The following is a 22,590-nucleotide window of genomic DNA, read 5'->3' as shown; positions in this document are numbered from 1 at the left end:
TTTGCTACAATATTGTAAAAACGTTTTTTCTCCTGCCAAAAAATGTTGTCTAAATGTTTTCACAATATTTTAAAATATTGTGGTGAACTAAATAAAATATTTTAATTTTGTTTTTAAATATTTTGAAAATGTTATTTTGCTATGTGGGATATAATCTATAATCAGTGATCACATTAAATTAAAGTATAATAATATATTATGTTTAATGGACAATGGTGTACTTTTTATTATGTACAATGAATTACCAACCTTGACCATCCTCTTTTTTCTTAAATAATTCTCAAAATCTGATATTTTGTAATTTAAAACATGCTTAAACACTTTTATTTTTCATTTTATTTCATACAATATGTTTAAATATAAATAGTTATAGTAATTATACACTTAGAATATAAAATAATATTACAATACATACTAAAAAAAAAAACATACTATATAATATACTAATTTTATTTTATTGATATAAAATTATAAATAAATACATATACATCTATTTTGTACGACCTGTGGTTTTTTTTGAAACTTTGATGTACTGGAATTAATATACATTTTCACGGTGGATCTAAATAGGTTATGCGATGTTATCTATATTTATATTATCCACCACTGACGGTTTATTTATGAATTTTATTTTATTCATATTATATTACAGATATAATATAATACATATTGGTAAATAGATTTGATTAATTCGACCGGTATTCTTTCATAATTAACATTTATTCATCACTATTCATTATTTTATTAAATAAAATGATATATAATATTAAGCTGGTACATATTATTATGAATTATGATATGTGTATTAGTTTATAATACATTCGTAGAGTTTCTTGTGCAGCCATACGATTAAGTCAAAGTATAATATTATTAATATTATTATATTTTCCACGAATTCGATTTCCATACAAACAATATATTAACCAATGTCTATTGTATTATTATACAATTAAAGCTTTAAATATAGTTATTGGTCACGCTTTATTAGGTTCCAAGTTCTTGGCATTAACGGTTTAAAGCTTGAGATAACATTGGAAGTTCGTGTGTGTGATGTGATCCATATCAGAGTTGTATTATAATAATTATTTCTATTAAAATATCAATTTTACATAAGTACCTTTATTTTTATTTTTGTTATAAATTGAATGATATTAAATAATATTTACAGCATAAAATATACCTAAACTTATAATATAACGTATTACCTAACACAAATAAAAACATTTTATGTTGTTTATAAATTATAAAAAAATATCGAATACTTATTAAAAATTAAAAATAACAATGAGTGTTGTACTATAATAATAATGTTGTTATTTAAAAACAATTATAAGTCATTTTTTTTAAAAATAATTAGGATTTGTTTTAAGTTTGACATTAAAAGCATTGTTTGACATCATGATCGACGTATTTTATTAACGATCACAAAAATAAAAAATAATGCTTATCTGACATCACTGTAGTTGTATATATTCGTTAATTGAAAGTGAAATTATTATGAAAAATATTTTGTTTTTTTTAAGGTTCGCATTTTGAATCAAGGTCAAGATTAGAATTCTCATCTACTGCATTTAAATATAATGTGATATCGCCACAATCAAGTCTAAATCTGATGCCAGATTGGAAATTAACCGCACACACAAGTCCTTTTATTTTCGCTATTTTCGATCTGTATTGAAACTTTGATTTGTCACATCCCGGATTTGGGATATCGATATCAATACCAAAAACTGTCGAGTAAACCAAAAAGGTATTTTTGTCGGTGCGTGATTTCGTCACAAATCTGTTGGGGAAAACGCTTATAATATCAAACAACTGCGTGTCAGTAGTCAAACTGAAGTAAATAGCTTCGGACAATTCTTCATCAGTTATTGCCAAATTTGTGTTAGAAAGCGATTTTATTCGTTCGTTCTTGTACATTACTTCGTTTGTAGTACTGCAGTTACCGCTCGAGCAAGCGACGCCACCATAGCTGGTCGTTACGAATTTGAAATCGATTGGGAAAAACGCTACTACTTCCGTTGAGTTTAGAAGGTACAATTCATTGTTGGTGATCAAATTGATGAGAGGTTGACAGTTGTCAGATCTTACGGAAAGTATGCAGTTGATTAAAAACACAATAGAAAACGAGACCGATTTGTCTATAAAACCCATGATTTATGATGTATATATTTTCTATTATATTATATAAAAATACGTCGAAACGGAAAATAATACTACGCGTCTACGTAGGTAGTACCTTTTTTATATTATTTACACGATGCGCACTTCAAGATATATTTTATTTAAACGACTTAATTATATTATATTAAATTACACTCCGTTTTTGATCGCTGTGAAATATAGTACACGTAAACGAAAGTCTGAAGTCATAAAAAACGAACACACGGCAGTCAAGATGTTAAAAGGCTTAACACTACAGCATATATATGTATAGTATGCTGTTCTAACCACGACACTAAGTTAAGTGTATACTCAGTACTCATATTTATAAAAAAAAATTTTCGATGGGCCTTTCTCCAATCGAATCAGAATTCGCGTATACATGCAAACTTAGGCGAAACGGTTGATGCGTCAGCGCTGTGTTGCTACGCACTATGTACATATGCTATATAACCTATAATAGGGTTCCGGTCCATCCAAACTGAGGCAACAACAATAATAATCAATTACTTACGATCTTTTTTATTTATTATAACCGGTTTAGTTCGTTCACGTTTGAATATCTTACGATATAAAACCTACTTAAGTAATTTCTCACGACCTATTTGCTGTATATTTACCTATAATAATATGCGAATCTTACGATAAAATGCAAATTTAAAGAATGTGAAACAGTAAAGTAGTCATATCTGTTGTGTTGTAAATCACATAACTGGGTTCACTCGAATCGACGTATCGTTCCAATTATTTATAATCATATTATAAATATATATTCTATAAGCAAATTGTTATTAAGTGTAAATAAAATGGTGCCCACGAGGTTATAGCAGGTATGGCATTTAGTTAGGAGAGGGGACATGAGGACCTAAGAATAATTTTTTTCAGAAATTTGTATTGAAGTTCAGAGTGTTTATAAAATATAATCATGAACTCTGTTAATGTTCTTTCAATAGGGCATCCATTTTGTCAACTAGCAGTCTCACATTAATATATATCCGTAAAGTGTATTGTATAACATTTATTTTGTACATCGAACCAAATCGTTAATTAAATTGGTTTATTACAGTGACTTAAAACCATGTTAGTTATAACGCAAAATTATAATAAAAAATCAATATTGTTTTAATCATTAAATGTCACGGACGTCGACAATTATATTAATATTACAAAAATATATATATATATATATATATATATATAAGTAAACGATGTTGATAACAACAGTCGTATGATAATATAAATAATACAAAAACGGGCGGTGATACGTCTGACCTGGTACTTGTTCTACTCCGGGTCGAAACGCGTTGTACCATACGACGTGCCAAAAATTTAATGTCGCGTTATCAAAATTAAATACACGGTGGTTATAATTAAAAACCAGCACAAGATAAACGGAAGAAGCCACGACGGGTGTCCAATGACGCGTATGTCCCATATTCGTACATGAACAATAACAAAGACAATGCTGCGGGAAGTGACGCACATAAAGGTATCGAGTAGCGAAATGACCAATGATGGCTGCAACACACAAAATGCCCGTCAACGGATTACGCGACAGAGCGTTGTTCACTTGCCTCGTTCGAAAACTCATATAGGTGTCGGTTGTCTACACAACGGCACAACGGACGACAATATAAAACAGCCGTGAGTGGTGTAAAATGTCGACCAAACGTACCTACTACACTTACACGGCGCCATAAAACAATAAAACACGTGACATTAATCACACAAGTTTTTTTTAAATTACGTTAAGTGCGTATCGTGCGATGTGTAACCAAAGGGTATGATACTTACTCGGTCACGAAAGAACGCAACGAAAATTCACCGTCGACGGCGGCGAAGGCGCGAAAACGATCGGACTCTGGTGAAACCGACTAGCTGACGCGCTCTAGTCTTGTCTGGCCCGAACGGTTTACGTGAAACTAATGAAGATTGTCCGTTTCATTTTTGAAATATACAGTTTATTAATTGTATTGCTATTTATTTATTTATATTAAATAAATTTACATCTTATTTTTGAATAAACTATTTAGTATTAAAATATAAGAGGAAGACTGATTAATAAGTTTTGAGCTAAAAAAATAAATGTTAAAGATGTTAGAAGTGAGTTTTGTGTGAATATTTTTGTTATTGGTAGTTTCTGCGTATGTCTTATTTTCTGCTGACCATGGAAATCAATTAAAAACTTTAGCTGAAGGCATATTTATATATATTAATAATAATATTAGTTTAATAAGTTTATGGTTTTTTTTAATAGTACAATTTAATTACTAAAATTTGCTATAACTGTAACGCTTTGATGTCACCATTATTATAAATACTTAAAGTTACAATTAATATTTGTCTTTTCAATATTGATACAGTTTAAGAAAATTAAGACATTTTAACTGAATTATTTTATGATTTATTTTATAAAGAATTAATCAATTACACCGGATCGGGTGGGGTGGGGGTGGGGGTTCTAGGGGTTTTCCCCAAAGGAATAATGATTTGATTTATCAAATAAGAATAGAAACCTTGATTTCATTTTATAATTTGACTATATTTATACATATAAATGTATAATAATGTAATACATTTTTCACTCCCCTTTAAATGAAAAAAATAACAATAAACCATAATAATCCTCGTAATATTAATCGTATTAATAACAGAAATATTAATATTTTATTTGAATTCGCATATAATATGCAAGTTGGTTAGTGTTTGTATTTATTCTGTCCTCACTTTTTGGAGCAGTTAAGAAGTAATAATAATGAGGGAAGCAAATAACAATATTCTACTATTTTAGAGACAATGAAAATACAAAAAAATACTATAATAATAATAATAATTAAATCCTTTTCAAATAGTTGCGCTTTATTTTTTTCATATCTTCAGTTATCACTATTAATTAAATTATATTATTATCGTTTTATTGAATCAATCGCTTATAATTGGTACATATTTATTTTCACCATTGGCGGTCTTCTGCACAGGGACGTACCTATTTTGCCTATACGTTACGCCGTGTTACAATTGAAGAAGTGACTACAAGGATTACGATTATTGCTTCAATGACTCCTGATTTGGTCTAAATATTAAAAAAAAAATATTGTTAAGAGTTCATGACTCTTAAAGTCCATAATATTATGAACATAAATAATATAATAAGCGATAAACAGACAAATATAATTTTTAATTATACTTAAGGATCTTACTTTCAATTACTTAGATATTTTTATGTAATTTATTGTCTTGTGGTGATGGACATATTTTTTCAAACAAGACTTATCTTATTTTATTGTAAAGTTTTTTAAGGAAATTATTTTTTTTAAATGTCAATGCTTAAATAAATCGGAATTCTAACAAGAAGTTTCTGAACCCTTGAGCTTTAAATAGACAATAAGGATAACTATCAGTACTTAATTATATATTAAAAATGTATGAGTGTTGGAGTATAAGTATAGGTATTGGACGAAATATATATGAAACTATTTTTTTTTAATGTAAAAGGTAAAACAATTTTTAAAGATTATATATTTAATACTGTAATAATATTCTTTCATATCATAATTCTATTAATTGTATAGCAGTTTAAATACAATAAATAAATAACGATAAAGTTTTCGTGCGTAGATAATAGTTAATTTAAATAAACATATTCTATCACTGATGAAACAGACGATTTACATTTTAAGGTCATGTAGAAACTCGCACATGTTTGTAATAACGGGGCACCAGGCGTGAATACTTCTCGTGTGCTGTCAGAAACAAGGGATGACCAAAGACGTTTTTGAACGGCGTGACTAATATGTTTCCAAATCCTTGGCATCCGAGCATCCACACCTAAATATTATTACCTACCTAATTTTAAATGCTTGAAAACAAGATGTAAATTTAGATTCTCTTAATTTGTATTTTATAATCTTTATTTTCAACTACTGAATAGTAATCGAGCGTTGAGTGAATGAGATAATTAACTTCTTTAAAAATGATTTAAAAATATTTTAACTATAACTAACATATATAAGTATATGTCGAAAAACTTTATAAAATATTTTAGACAATTAAACGAGATTCCTCATGAAAAACTGGCATTTATTACAAGTGTGTGTGTGTGTGTGTGTGTGTGTGTGTGTGTGTGTGTGTGTGTGTGTGTGTGTGTGTGTTGTAGTTCTTATTCGTAGGTAGTATGAGTAGAAATCGAGTACGTAGAAAGCAGTCGTAATTATTATTATCTTTGAATTTGAAATGAATTTTGATCTTTAGAATTTCCGTACGGCATTCTCCTGAAACATATTCAAATACGAGTTATAAATAATAATTTGCGATACTTGACCTAACTAATACATCTACTTATAAACGTACACGTTAAATGCTCAAAACCTGTTATTTAAATTATTATTGTACATCGTCAACATAATGTTTACTTGATCGTGTGTCTGACGAAAATAGTCTTTCCTGCCAGCCACGAGCCGGCTTCACGTTGTTTATAACATACTACATTTATTCTTGTATACAGGTTTTTATATAGAACGCAGACATTTGTGTACGTATTGCGTTGAAAACAATGAAAATTCATTTAAAATAAAATGTAACTAGTAGCCACAATCGTGTTTGGTTATAATAAATACGAGTACCCACAAAAAACATATCTAACAATCTAACTATAAATGTTAGTTTAATACAATTAAGTTGTTTAATATACATCAGTAAGCAAATCTATGATTTTCTCGACAATATCCAACACCTAGACGAAATTTTATAAGGACTCGATTTAACAGTAAGTATTTATATTTTATAAGTTTTATCCTTTAAACGTATTGTATAATCTAATATTACTTTAGGTATGATTATTATTTAATTTCAAATTTAAAATATACCTTAAATGCGATAATTTAAACTATTGGTATTATACTTATTGACGATCATGGTAAAATTAAATAGTAAATAAAATAGTAAATAAAATTTAAATATACAATATCTTTATATTTATTATTTTTGCATCTGTATTTGTTAATTTATAAACCACTAGACTGAAAAAAATTTGCTTGTGTTATACTTGGACTAATTTTTAAAATATTTATGCTATTATTATTTTAAACGATACATAAATAAAAAAATTTACTGCTATTGATTGTATTGTATAAAAAGAGTCGTTAAAACTGACCCGTTTAGATTTGACCCCCAAAGTACCAACTAGAATCATTTCCTTTTTCAAAGAGGAGCTGGAGAAAAAAATCAAACCACTATTACTACTCCACAACGTGATGACAGACACAAAAATAAAAAAAAATTTAAAAAAAAACACATCATTTTAAGATCAATATATTCATTACTATGTTCAGATTCCAAAACAAGTATCTTATTTTATTATACATTAAATTAAAAATTATAACTGTATTCAAAAAATGTTAACTTATTGTTATAGTGTTAAAATTAATATTTTCTAAAACTATGAGTTTATTTTTCCATACCAAATATTTGTTTTACATTTTTAATATGTATTTATTATATTAAAGACTTATAAATTATAATCAAATACACATTTATATAAAATAATTACCAATAGTAATTATCCGAGATTTTTATTTGAAGTTTAAATTATTAACATTTAACATAATAAATTAATATTATAATTTTATAATAAGAAAGTTGTTGAATAGTTAATTTTATAATAATAATTTAATTGTACATATTATTTGATATTATTATGATCGGAATAGAAAAAAAAATATTGTTCTGATAAAATATATATATATATATATAAAAACAATAAATGTATTATGTAAAATTAGTATATCAAATTATCAAATATTTATGTTGTTAATTTATTATTGTATGATAGGAAAAACTGCAAATTTAATCAATTCAATATCAAAACCTTTGATATCCAACACTTAGAACCTAATAGGAGGTGACAACTGATTATAATATTTGAATGCTCACTGTTATAATTAGCAAGTATTATACTTGACAAACATTTGTTCTATATCATGATCTATGAAGAAATAAATATAAATGCATATGTGTTATTAAACGCTTTAGCAATATAAAAAGAAGATTGTGTCCAAAAATTAATAATATTAAATAAAAAAAAAAGTTAAATCAACCGAAAAGTCTTCAAAATTTAAAGAAACTATAATTTAATGGCTTATGAGTCATAAGTCTAAAAATCGTCGATTCCCAAAATTTAAATGTCATCAGCTCAATTATCAGTTGAATATTGATGTCAAACACTTGGGGCCGATAGTTGTGACCAGTCACCGTTGACCAGTGTTTAAATTAAATAGTTTATTGCTCGTAATTATCATACTTTACAGATATTTGTTTACTTCGCAACTCAAAATCTAAGTAATAAATAAATGCATGCGCTTTATAAAATGTTTGTGTACTAGTATAAAATATATAAGTATTCAAGGAAACCGGTTAATTATCGCATATCCGGCCCTGAAAAGTATTCCAACCGGTATGTGACCATTTTATAAAAAAATAGAAATTTTTATAGGTATAACTGGTATAAGTAAAAATATAAATTATAATTAAAAAAAAAATTATTATAATAAGCTTTTAAAAATTATAAATTATTATTGAAAACATGGCATTCAGTGTCAATTTTACGCTTTTTATTTTGAGACATTTTAATAAATAAAATGTAATTTATTATTTTTTGCAAACAAGAAAAGTGAACTTGTAGTTTTTAATGACGAGAAAACTATAGTGACTAGCGTGAAAATATTCAGTACTTTAAACACACTAGATTAGAATCGTAAATTCGATAAGTGAAAAAAAATGGTAGTGTATCTATTTTACATTTTATCAAAATGAACAAAATAAAACCGTGACGTATATACGGCCCATAGTATAAATACAAATTTGGAATGTGGCCCGCATGTTGAAAAAGGTTGTGCACGCCTGGGTTAAATCGTTATTTAATTACGATTCCGTGCAAACAGAATCCACTAAAGGATGTATTATATTATTATTATTATATATAATATACATATACATATATATAAATATGGTCAATTTTTATAAATTTAATTGTTTGTGAGTTCAGGAATAATAATCCAACGACCGCAATACCATATTATATACGAGTAGTATACATTTCACAGTAAATACAATCCCAATTAATTTCGCGTAATTATTTGCAAATTAGGTACTTGAAATCAATACGTAATAATGGTATAATAATATTATACATGTTATGGTAATATGGTAAATGTTATAACTAAAAACAAATAATTAAAAAGTCGTTATTACCTCTACAAATATATATTTCAAATAAAAATTTCAGTTTTTAAAACAAAAATTTTTTTCCACCTATGTATTTGTCTGAAGTAATACAGCATTTGATATTTGACTAGTTTTAACCAACATTATGTATTTACAAACTATTTCTATAATTAGATCTATAAGATCGCCATCATAAATTATAAATAAGGGCAATACGGCTAGGGACGTAATGCCCTAAAAAACCTTAAAATATGTATTCATTTATGCTCTAAAGAATCACTAAATATGCATAAAAAATAAATAAAAATTATAGTATTGAATAAAATCTTTTTATTTTAATATCCAGATAATATTTGCAAAATTATAAATTGTTTATTATTATTTTTCTTTTCCTATTTCTTTTCTTTGAATCACGCTTGCGGCGTACCGATAAGTAACGATGCAAGCGATCGGTGAGAAAAACAAACAATAATTTTAAAATATTTATATTGTACGAGTATATATAGGTAAAACCATAAAACTAATACAGTGAAACCTGTATATAACAGATAGTCACGGGACCAAAATAATTTTCCGTTATATACAGGTGTTTGTTGTAGACAGGTTTCAGTATTTTAAATATAAAATTAGAAATATATCAGTTTAATGAAAAATTAAAATTGTGTACGTATATTATAATAATTGTACATATTATTATCATCTTTATCATTATTATTATATTATTCATATACATTATACATTTAATTTTAATATTTGTTAACGAGTTTACGAATAGACAAACCACTATAGAGTCTTTACAACGAATAATGTCCACCTTTTGTTTTAAATTGAAACATTTACGTGGTACGAGAAGTGCAATTGCTAAGAAAAATATGTACAATATCAATATAATAAACAATTTCATTTTTTGGATTTGGAGAATGGTTGAATTAAGGTAATAATAAATAAATATGATTTTATTTTAAAAACTATCTTAAAATGTATAAGATTAATAGTCATTGGTTATAATTTTTATTAAAATACATTTCTGAAACTATAGGTTGAAGTATTTTTCTTGTCACATAAAATATGCAGCTTTCATCTAATATACACATTCTATATACTTATAAACTGAAGTAAGTATGAAATATGGGACGGGATGGATATATATGGGATGGACAATGACAGCCTACTAACGACCCACCCTGCATTATTATATTATACTAATATTTAAAGAAAGAAGTCGAGTCTTTTATTCGCTTTAGAGACGTCAAGGATCTGACAAAATTTATGATAAAACATGTCAAAATTTAAAATCGATTAGGTCTGTTATAATTAATTATAATTCATTTGTTTATTTAGGTTTAGTAGATAAAAATATAAAACTATTGAGTAATTAATTTGATAGTATTCGAAAATTTCAATGTATAATATCTATTTAATTGAAAAAATACTTGGTTGTTTTTCAAACTAATCTGTGCTAAAACTAGTGAAGTAAGAATATCATCTATTAAATAGTTCAATTATTAATTGATAATAATATTATTTATTCAATTAAAAAAATAGTCGGTTGTATTTTTAAACTATAAATTGCCAAAAATAGTTAGTGCTACTACTGAATGAGAACTATCGGAAAATGTATTCGATAGTTTTAAAAAAATTAGATGGAAAATATTTTTAATCAATCACTTGGTTGTTTATCAAACAATGGATAGTCAAAACTAGTAAGTTCCGCCCATCACTAATTACGACGAGTAACGCGCACCTGGAGAATTTCACGGCGCTTGCGCTGTTCAGTTGGGAACACCTTCCTGAGCAGACGTAATAATAATAATATGTGTATAAAAATATTATAATATTTACACTGAAAAATTATCCTCCTCACATTCTAGTGGCTAGTTCTGAAATACAGTATTGCGTTTAATGCAGTTATAAGATACCAACTTAGTTTAAATTATACGAGTATAAGGTTTGACTATTATTATAATTACGTGTAAATTACGTTTTTATTTCATTTTCGTTTCATAGATAAGCTTTTTATAATGAGTATAATAATTTTGGACAACCCAAATGCAAGTATAACGTCGTTTTAATATGTTGGATACACATCAATACCGAGAATTTTTAAAGACGCGAACTAACCGTGAGTATAATATATATTATAATTTAATACTGTAATCCCAATATGTTTTTAGTTGGGTGAAAAATAAAATTTAGAATCGGCGTTTATCGTTTTTGCCATCACAGTTAAACGATGTAAAAACCAACGATAAACACAATATTTTACTACTCATAAAAAAGCAGTTATTATTAGGATAGGCTGTAATCAAAGCCGTCCGTTTCGTGACGTTAATTTCTAATTTATACAGGTTTAAAATTTAAATATCTAAATAAGGTATTAAATAAATCGTGTTTCTGTAATAGCTGGAGTTTAAATGTGTAATAGATATTAATAACAATGATTTTTATGAAATGTTTAGTTGCCTTTGCGGCATTCATTTTTATCAATATTATGACATGTTCCTTTGAGTCAGAAGACTGTTATTTTATTTCTATCTATTTTAAAAACAAAAAAATATTTGTCCTAAATGAAACAAAAACTGTTGAACTTCTTCCCACTCATTACAGTTACGAAAAAACCTCGTGGAACTACGATTGTATAAATATTACGCGTTGTAATTTAGATGATAATAAGATTGAATATCAAGGTGAAACATTAAATTCGCTTTCTGACACCGAATATGAAATTAGCGATGAAGAATTAAATAAGTCCATTTATAATAGTTTCAAAAACAATGAAATCTTTAAATAATGTAATAACAATAAGTGTTTTTAGTTTTTACTAATAGATATGTTGTTAGGGCCCGTTTAGCAGAGGTTTCAGTATTTTCTATCAAATATGGTATTTCGTTTCGTGTCATCAGTTCAAACTGTACAAATTATATTTTCAGGTATCAAATATCAAAAATAAACTGATTGATTTGCAAAATCCGTTTAGAATCCGGCAAAAGATCTCGCGTAAAATGTGACGATATAGATTTAAGTTTAATTCCTATTAAAGAATATGGTAACGTTGATTGCAACATTAAATGTAAAACATAAATGCGTGTTTACCTTTAGAATAAGACCGCAAACCAATAATAATATATTCACTAATATTAATTCTTATCTTACCACTTTAATGAATTTATATTTTTCTAAATTAATAATTATCTTATATCGGTAACTAAATCTAACTGTCATTAATGTAAAATTTTAATTTTATTTGAAGTTTTTTTTCACATGATTCTAAAACTATAAATTTTGCAAAATATGTAATTAATTGTAACGATATGCGTTGATTTGGGTGGATTCCATCTACGTTATAACTCACGATTCACAAAACAACAGTTATGAGCACTTTACCATTTCTGTATTCCACAAATATGCATTTTATCGTCCGAGAAAACAAAACAAACACATTTTTTTTTAAACTGCCTATGGCATCTTTATTTGTACGACCATAATACAATACTTTGTATTATAATAAAAATAATAATTAGTTAAATATATATTGTACATGAATATGTTTGGGGTTGTACCTTCTATGAGATAGCCCCTTTCCATAGCATAAGTCACTTAAACTAAGTCGTATGGCTTTAGGCGTTTGAGTTGCCTAATGTCTTGCAAGTCATCCAGAAGTTGTTTAGCAATTGTATAGTGAATTGCGATGCAGCTTAAGTTTTTTTTACATATTTATTGGAAATTTTTTGATTTTGTCTCGATAAGCAAATTAGATGGAAGTAAGGAATCAGGAGGCTTGAATGGGGAAGTTACTGAGAGGTCACCACACCCTAGATTATAAAAGTAAAGAAACAAGTATCTTGTTATACATTAAATGCACACATATCATTGTACCTACGCAAATAATGTTATATTATTTGTTTGAGTGTTCAGATAAATATTTTTTAAAATATGACTTTGATATGTTACCCGAGATTAAAAACTATAAAAATTTTAACATAATATAGTTATGAACAAATTTATAGTTTATAAAATTAACTTTTTTTAAAAAATAATGTTAACTTTTAAATTATAAAACGAATTGTTTCAGTTATTTTAAATTGTTGATATGTATTTATTATATTGAGTCCTTCTACTCCTTGCTTCTAATATAATAATTGTAGTAAAATAAAATAATTTAATATTATTGATCACCTATAGTAGGTATATCATAATATTTTTATGTATAATTTATACAAATTTTTACATACAATTTAGGCCAAAACCTTGATGTTAAAAGTAATTTGATTGCAAAACAGAAAATTATTTATCAAATCATAATCATATCGTATCTAAATAACAATTTATTCAAACATGTACTTTTTGATATAAAAATAATTAAACAGAAAAATAGTCTTTTCTAAAGCTAATGTTTAGTCTAATAAAAAGAAGTTTGCTGGAGGGGGGTTGCTAATTTTAGCAACGTGTGTTGTTCACTCATCACCACCCCTGAGATACGATTATATACTAGTAATTGTCATATGAAAAACCATAGTAAATATACGATCTTTAAATAAGTATATTCGGTTTATTAATTTATATACCAGTCATATGAAATAAGCTTAGCTAAGTAATTTTATACTTCTTAGTTCCAAAAATGGAAGTTGAACCTAAACCCAACCAAAAGCGCGGCCAAAATATTCACCTTAAAAAAATACAACGATCCTGAAAACATCTACATTAACAATCAGGACATACAGTGGAATAGAAAAGATGATTTGATAAATTCCTTGGTGTTAAATCATCATCACTCTTACTGTACATGTCAATTATCAGGCCACTGATACCCTACGCTTGTCTAATAAGGGCCGCTGCTTCAGTCACTAAAATAAATAAGATATAAATTCTTCAAAATCAATTCCTAAGGATATGCCTTACGGATCCGTAGAACTGTATAAACCAATCATAGAATTTTGAACAGTCCATCGCACTGCAGCAGTTGACCGCCTCTCAACAAAAACAACAAAATTGATTACAGTAATAACTTACTATATTTAACCTAACTTATACTTCTACGTATAAACGCAATTAAACGCACGCGTTAAATGTTTAAAACCTGTTATTTAAATTATTGTACATCGTCAACATATAATGTTTACTTGATCGTGTGTCTGGCGAAAATAGTCTTTCCTGCCAGCCACGATCCGGCTTCACGTTGTTTATAACATATTACATTAATTATTCTTGTGTACAGGTTTTTATATAGAACGCAGACATTTGTGTACGTATTGCGTTGAAAACAATGAAAATTCATTTAAAATAAAATGAAACGAGTAGCCACAACCGTGTTTGGTTATAATAAATACGAGTACCTAAAAAGAACATATCTAATAATCTAACTATAAATGTTAGTTTAATACAATTAAGTTGTTTAATATACATCAGTAAGCAAATCTATGATTTTCTCGACAATATCCAACATCTAGACGAACTTTTATAAGGACACAATTTAACAGTAAGTATTTATATTTTATAAGATTTATCCTTTTAACGTATTGTATAACCTAATATTACTTTAGGCATGTATGTTATTTAATTTCAAATGTTATTAAAAAAAAAGTTTATATTTAATTGAGCAGAAACTGTCAAGTTTTTCAATCCAAACTTAAATAATTAATTCAAATACGAATTAAGAATAAAACGATAAAATGATCTAAATAATTATATTCTTAAATTAAAATATTGTTAAATACTGCTAATTTCATTTATACAAAATGTGAAAATATCAAATACAATATCAACATTGTCTTTGATATAAGATATAATAGCTTTAAATGCGATAATTTAAACAAATGTCTATGATTATTGTCTATTGATGATAATGTTAAAACCAAAATGAAAAACTTGAATTATTAGATACAATATGTAAGGAATAATTTTTGTTTTAGGTTGTAGGACTTTATGTAAAAATGTGAATTGGTATAAATTCATAATGTTTTGAATAAGTAATGTAAAGTAAGTAATATTTTTTCTAAAAATGCATTTACTCTAAACTACCCACATATATATATCATAGATTAAATATACTAAGTTTATTTAATCTATGTATATATATAGTTACTATAAGTATCTATATTATATCCATGTCTGCATCATCTCAAAAAAATAACATATAATTATTCTTAATATTTTTTTTAATACCTATTTACTTAGGTACCTGGACTCTTTCTTAATTTTGGTAAGTTTGAAAAAAAATATACGGGCCTCTAATTAATCTTGCACTCCAGGCTAAAAATAACCAGTCTGCCCCCGAATCTAAAGAGGAATTTGTGGTGTCCCAAGAATTGGATTGTAGTAGATTTTCTGATAGGTAACGTATACCTAACTGTAAATCATAATTTATTAAATTTCGTAAACAATATTTTGCATAATATAACAAATTTTATACGTTTGTCTATTTTTTATATAAATGTTAACTCTGTAAATGATTATTTTTAGTTAATATTTCATTGTCGGTTTTATATACCTATGATAGAAAACACCTTTAAATGAATATTTTTTAATTTTAATTTTTTTTAAACCAAAAAATATTGACACCATACCAATTTTATTAAATTAACATCGGACTAAATGAATAGTACTTTAGGTATTTATTACTTTATAAATCTATTTACTTTTATATTGTTGACCAAAATATCATTGCATTCATAAAGGTAGGTGTTTTAATATTTTAGATGAAGAATACCATATAAATAAATAAATGATTATTAAATATTCTAGCCATGGTAGCCAGTCATAATTAGATGAAAAAAAAATATAACATATTGTTATAAATTTAAGTTATGGAGATTTGTGCAACACATTCTTCATCACATACTTCACAAACGTTTAATGTACCACCACACCATCCATGTCTGCAATACAGGTACATGTACCTTAAGCCATTTGATGCATCTCTATAAGCCCTTCAACAACAAATGAAATTAATGCCTGTTGAATCCATAAGGCTGTTGTATTCATGAGACTATATCCAAAAAGTAAATATATTTTTTTACCATTTTTTTATATACCATTATCTAAACTTGTCATCATAATATTTATGTTAAAGGACCTTGGATATTTTACTCTGCAGATGGGACATTTGGACAATCGCTGAGGACACAAATCACTACACCACCCATATGTCCACATGGAAAAACAATGTGCATACCTTCTACATCATCTCTGTATTGCCAACACACAAAATAACAATCATATACCTCGCTTGAATACACAGCGTCATTCTTTTATCATAAAACACTCGTTATTTCAATAAGTATTCATGATTTTGAAAACATTTTTTTACATAGTTTCAAGTTGTTAAGAAACAACGTTTTAGTTAAAAAATTATATTTTTAAATATTTTTTATCCTTATATTTTTTTAAGTTTTTTACTTTTTTGAATGACAGCATAGAGTTTTGATTTCATATTCCAAAGCATCATAATTTTCTGAGTATTTTGATACATAAAAATCAAATTTAGGACGACTAGTTTATGAGTTATACGTATTTAAAGTTTAGACAATAGGACAAATATTTTGCGGGGTAACTCCGTACCACTCCACTCCGTGCGTCTAAACTTTAAATACGTATAACTCATAAACTACTCGTCTTAAATTCGATTTTTATGTATCAAAATACTCAGAAAATTATTTAGAAATATAATTTTTTAATAAAAATGTTGTTTTTTAACAATTTGAAACTCTGTAAAAAAATGTTTTCAAAATCATAGAATACTTTTTAAAATAATAAGTGTTTTATGATAAAAGAATCACCCCGTATAAGTATAAAATAGGTTAAAGTTAATCTAGTATATTTATATTGCCTAGTACAGGGTGGGGCACTGAAACGGCTGATTTTAAAAATAGATTTTCTCAGTAGTAATTAAGATAAGAATTCTCACTAAATACTATTAGTTCAAAGATAACATGCCATTTAGTAAACATGGAACAGTGGAGTGGTAAACAACGTGCTTATGCGATAAAATCATTTTACAAAAATAATGACAGTTACGTAGTCGCACAGCGTGAATTTCGTCTTCATTTTAATCTTAAACGGCATGATTCGGTACCATCGGCTAAGGTTATTAAAATATGGATAACCAACTTTGAAGAAACGGGTTCAGCATTAAAAAATAAGCCTGTACGACAAAAAACTATTCGCACACCTGAAAACATCGTTGCTGTCAGAGCCATAGTGGAAAATATACGAAGTAGGCTAGAAGAGTGTTTGAGAAGAGATGGCCATCATCTTGAGGACATAATTTTTAAAAAATAATTGGCATGTTATATACTTCATTATAATAAATAATAATTAATTTTTATTTGGTTTTTTTATTTTATAATTTGTCTATGAAAATCGGCCGTTTCAGTGCCCCACCCTGTATAAAGAATAATTTGTTTAAACTAATAACAATTTCTATATTAGGAATATAATATACAGAAGACTACACCTGGTATTTGTAGTAATGCATCATGTTTCTCCAACAATTATGGCATTCAATTTTTCTGCTCCAACCGTCACAATCTCAACATTTTCATTCTCAATGAATATAAGTATTTACATATAAATATTTTTCATTAAACTATAAATAATTTATTTTACCTAAATTTTCACTTTCAGTTGGAAGTGTTTCATCTAATTCAAAATGAACAGCTACAGAAAAAAATAAATATTAAATCTTCTTCATTAAAATTTATATTATTTATATATAATATGTACCTTCAATTTCTGGTTGAGGTAGAACTTCCACTATGTTGCCTATAGGCTATAACCAAATTTAACATTTTAACAATAGCTATAAAATTGTATTATTTATTTAAAAATTTCAATTGTAGAATCATTCTGTTGCATCTTCATTTAAATTCTGAGAGGATTTTGCCTTCTACCAACAATGGGACGTCCTCAGCGTCTCTGGCCTTTGGTAGCATGTACGACTGAGGTTGAACAACAGGTTGTACCCGGACTTGATCTATACCTCTTCCAGCACCACATCTTATGCAACTTGGTAGGCATTAGGATGGTCGAAGAGATCTAAGTACCAATTCAATTGGTGGTTGATCTTGCTCATCTATTTTTAATTATTTAAAACTGTTTAGTAGAAGTTGAATAATTAAAAACAAGATAAATTTAAAATTTTCCCCATAGGTAAAGGGCCAATTTTTTGATGCCATTAACCTCTTATAGAGTATGCAATCCACCCGAAAAAAGTAGAAATGTCGACTATTTCTGACATTTTGTAGTGCATCAACTAATAATCTATTATTGGTGTCTCATGCTAGTTAATATTTTTCTTTCCGAACCTACAATAAAAGTGTTAATATCTACATTGGTAGTTGTAGTAGTAGTATAGTAAGAACTAATAAAATGCTTAAACAATTAAAAATTCTTGTTTTGTTTATTCTTTTCAACATAAACAAAAATAACTTAAGGTTAGGTATTTATTAGTTATATTTTATTACACATTAATAAAATTATTATTATTTTTAAAAATATAATAATTTTAGTATGTATTGTGTATGCAATTTTACATAACTTCAATAAGAATACAAATTGTTATTATATATTACAAACATATGTATTTTTTTGTTATAATTTCCAAATTGTCCTGTGTTAAATTAGACTTAATCTAATATTTATTAGTTTCAACTTACTAAAAGTTTGTTCGCAATTAACTTCTGTCACTGATAAAGTTAAAAAAAAATCATATGCCTAATATAGTGTAGTATAAGCAGAAACATGCAAATTTAAGTTATACATCAAACTATAAACACATTGCAAGCAATTTTGGTTATCATGATTAGTGATTACTGTAAACGGCTTTACCTAAAACGGCTGAAACCATAAATAACAATTATTAATCATGATTAAATAAAACAGATATCTACACTATCGATCTTACAAAGAAACATAATTTCATTTATCCCATCAACTTCTTTGTTTTCCAGTACTAATTCTATTTCACTTTCCTCATCTGTTTCAGGCTCAGAGTATATTAGTTTTGTACTCTTCTCTATAAAATTATTTAAGCTTGGTGTACATTTGAAAATTTTGAAGTTCAAGTTTTAATTGATCAAGATCTATTTTTGTTAATTCTTTTGGCATATTTTGTAGAGAGTAAAAATTCTTAGGTACTAGGAATTGAATATTAGTTATTTATTTCTTATTAACTGAAAAACACCTGTTTAAACTTTTTTTAACCTGATCCAATATAACTCGAAAAGTATATATTTTGTATTTGTCGATTGGCAACTGAGAATATTTCATCATCACACTTTTATTTTTTATTTCATTTTATATAATATGTTTAAATAGAAATAATAATAGTAATTATACACTTGAAATATAAACTAAATATTACAATACACACTAAAAAAAGAAAACTTAAATATAAACTTATAAGTTATAGTAATAACGTATAACACAATTACATTTTTATGTTGCTCATAAACAAATATCGAATACACATTAAAATTTAAAAATAACGTTGAGTGTTGAATTATGATAATTATTTTTTTAATTGAAAACAATTTAAAACCATTTGTTTTAAAATAATTAGGATTTGTTTTAAGTTTCACATTAAAAGCATTGTTTGAAATCATGATCGATATACTCTATTAAACGATCACAAAATTAATACTTAGCTGACATCACTGTAGTTGTATATATTCGTTAATTGAAAGTGAAATTATTATGAAAAATATTTTGTTATTTTTTTAAGGTTCACATTTTGTTTCGTGGTCAAGTGCACTATCCTCGTTTATAGCATTTAAAAATAATAGGATATCGCCACAATCAAGGCCATATCCAAGTCAAGTAGTTTATTTTCAATTTGTTATCAGTTTACGATTATAGTAATACAAATACTTTATCCACAGCACACCGCATAATGTATAAATTGATTGGATAATACATATTTAAGGTGGATAATGTATACATTACACTATTCATATGGATAAGTTTCACATTACCCGGGTAATATGTACACTAACCGTTTTTGGACCTTACCCGTAAAATATATATTATCAATAATTGAAAGTGAAATTATTAAGTAAAACATTTTTTATTTTTTTAAGGTACGTATTTTGTTTCGTGGTCAAGCGTACTATCCTCCTTTATAGAGATCAAAGTTAATGTGACATCCGCACAATCAAGGCCATATCTGATGCCAGAAAGGAAATTAATGTTGCACATAACTCCTTATATTTTCGCTACATTCGTTCTGTATTGCAACTTTGTTCGGTCACATGCCGGATTTGGGATTTCGAAATAAATACTGTACACTGTCCAGTAAATCATATAGGTATTTTTTTCGGTGCGTGATTTCATCACAAATCTGTTGGGGAAAACTCTTATAACATCATATAACTGCGTGTTACTGGTCATACTGTTGTAAATAGCTTTGGACAATTCTTTATCACTTATTGCCAAATCTGTATCAGAAAGCGATTTCAGTTTTTTGTTCTTGTACGTTAATTCGTTTCTCGTAAAGCAGTTACCACTCGGGCAAAGGACATCACGATATTTGGTCGTTATGAATTTGAAATCGATTGGGTAAAACACTACATTGTCCGATGCGTTTAGAAGGTACAATTTGTTGTCGGTGATCAAATTTATGAGAGGTTGACAATCATCAGACCTTACGGACAGTATGCAGTTGATTAAAAACACAATAGAAAACGAGACCTACTTGTCTATAATCTATAAAAGCCACGATTTGTGATATATATATATTTTCTATTATATTATATAAAAATACGTCGAAACGGAAAATAATACAACGCGTCTACGTAGATAGTACCTTTTTTATATTATTTACACGATGCACACTTCAAAATATATTTTATTAAAACGACTTACTTATATTATATTAAATTACACTCCTTCTGTGATCGGTATATATATAATCACTGTGAAATATAATACACGTAAAAGTAATTCTGAAGTCATAAAAAACGAACACTCGGCAGTCAAATTCACTCAGCAATGCCCAAACCAAGCCGCTGGGTCTAGAAACTTAAAATTGTGTACAGATTTTCCTTGTGCATATAAATGATTTTCCTTATAAATGTAGTGGCACACTAAGATAGGATTTTTTTAAATTCAACCTCTTAAGGGGTAAATGGCGGGGTTTTATTATATAGCTATAGATAAATGTATTTTTTTAATTGTTTTATAATTGTTTGTTATTTCTTCTAAGTGGTTGCTAGGATACTAAAAATATGTCTTATTACTTAAGATATATTTTTAGTATTCTATTAACCACAAAGAAGAAATAACAAACAATTATTAAACAATTAAAAAATACATATATCTATTGTCTTTGCTCAAAATCAACTTATGACCAACATTTTTTATCGGTATTGACAATTTTAGAAATTGTAAACATTTCTGTAGTCTAATTTGGCGTTATAACCATTACCAAAATTATATATATTATATTATTATTTTTTTTTATATTTATATTATTATTGCATTTAATTTAAATAAACCTTCATGAGGTATATTGGTGTACATTTTATTGTATTATAATAATTATATACTATATTTTAATAAAGTCAAAATTGAATTGTACCAATTCAGTTTTTTGATACAAACTAGTTTTAAATTTTATTTTGAATAATCTTATAACATGTTCAAGTGTTTAACGTTTAACCATACCAGCCTTAATACTACGCTGTATGTTGAATAACAACGAACCACACTGAGAAACTGATGAGAATTAAAATTGAACTGGAAACCAAATAACCGTCGAAAACCACCATCATCGTCTTAAGATTAAATGAGGATTCGTTAGAATGCGATTTCTTTTTTTATGGTTCTGATGCATTTTCAAATCAAAAAAATATATATTATATATATATAATACAGTGAGTATCTATACTATTATACCATATATATTATAATGCATATACACTTCATAATGCTAGAAAACACATTGTGAGTTGCATCCCTTTTTTAGGGTATACTCTAAACTCGCTATAGTTAAGGAAAATAACCAAACTGCATGATATCAATAAAAGATGTCGGCGGAACTCATAGGTTTTGATAAATAATAAAAAAATATATATTACATTAGAATAAAGGCACATGGGAAAGATTATGAACAAAATAATTTTAAAAAGTAAATAGATTACGGGTAATCATGTTATATGATGTATAACCTTGAATAGGATTATACAATACAAATAAACAATTTATAAAATA

The 22,590-nt window shown here is 26.8% G+C and overlaps 1 long non-coding RNA gene across 5 annotated transcripts; it reads left to right on the top strand.

Annotated features, from left to right (window-relative positions):
• The first annotated feature begins 11,174 nt into the window (after positions 1-11,174).
• LOC132928208 (uncharacterized) lies at positions 11,175-22,158 on the top strand. Of its 5 annotated transcripts, none has more exons than XR_009662006.1 (6): positions 11,175-11,506; positions 14,600-14,860; positions 15,294-15,360; positions 16,126-16,382; positions 16,454-18,391; positions 20,105-22,158. It is a non-coding gene; the product is annotated as an uncharacterized LOC132928208 (long non-coding RNA). The 5 variants fall into 5 exon arrangements; XR_009662002.1 differs by lacking the exon at positions 20,105-22,158 and having other exon boundaries at positions 16,454-17,939; positions 18,007-18,078; XR_009662005.1 differs by lacking the exon at positions 20,105-22,158 and having other exon boundaries at positions 11,175-11,332; positions 11,392-11,506; positions 16,454-17,707.
• The last annotated feature ends 432 nt before the right edge of the window (positions 22,159-22,590 follow it).

Source organism: Rhopalosiphum padi, chromosome 1 (genome assembly GCF_020882245.1).
Source record: "Rhopalosiphum padi isolate XX-2018 chromosome 1, ASM2088224v1, whole genome shotgun sequence".
Classification (NCBI taxonomy): Eukaryota; Metazoa; Arthropoda; class Insecta; order Hemiptera; family Aphididae; genus Rhopalosiphum; species Rhopalosiphum padi.
This window is presented reverse-complemented; position numbering and strand designations above follow the sequence as displayed.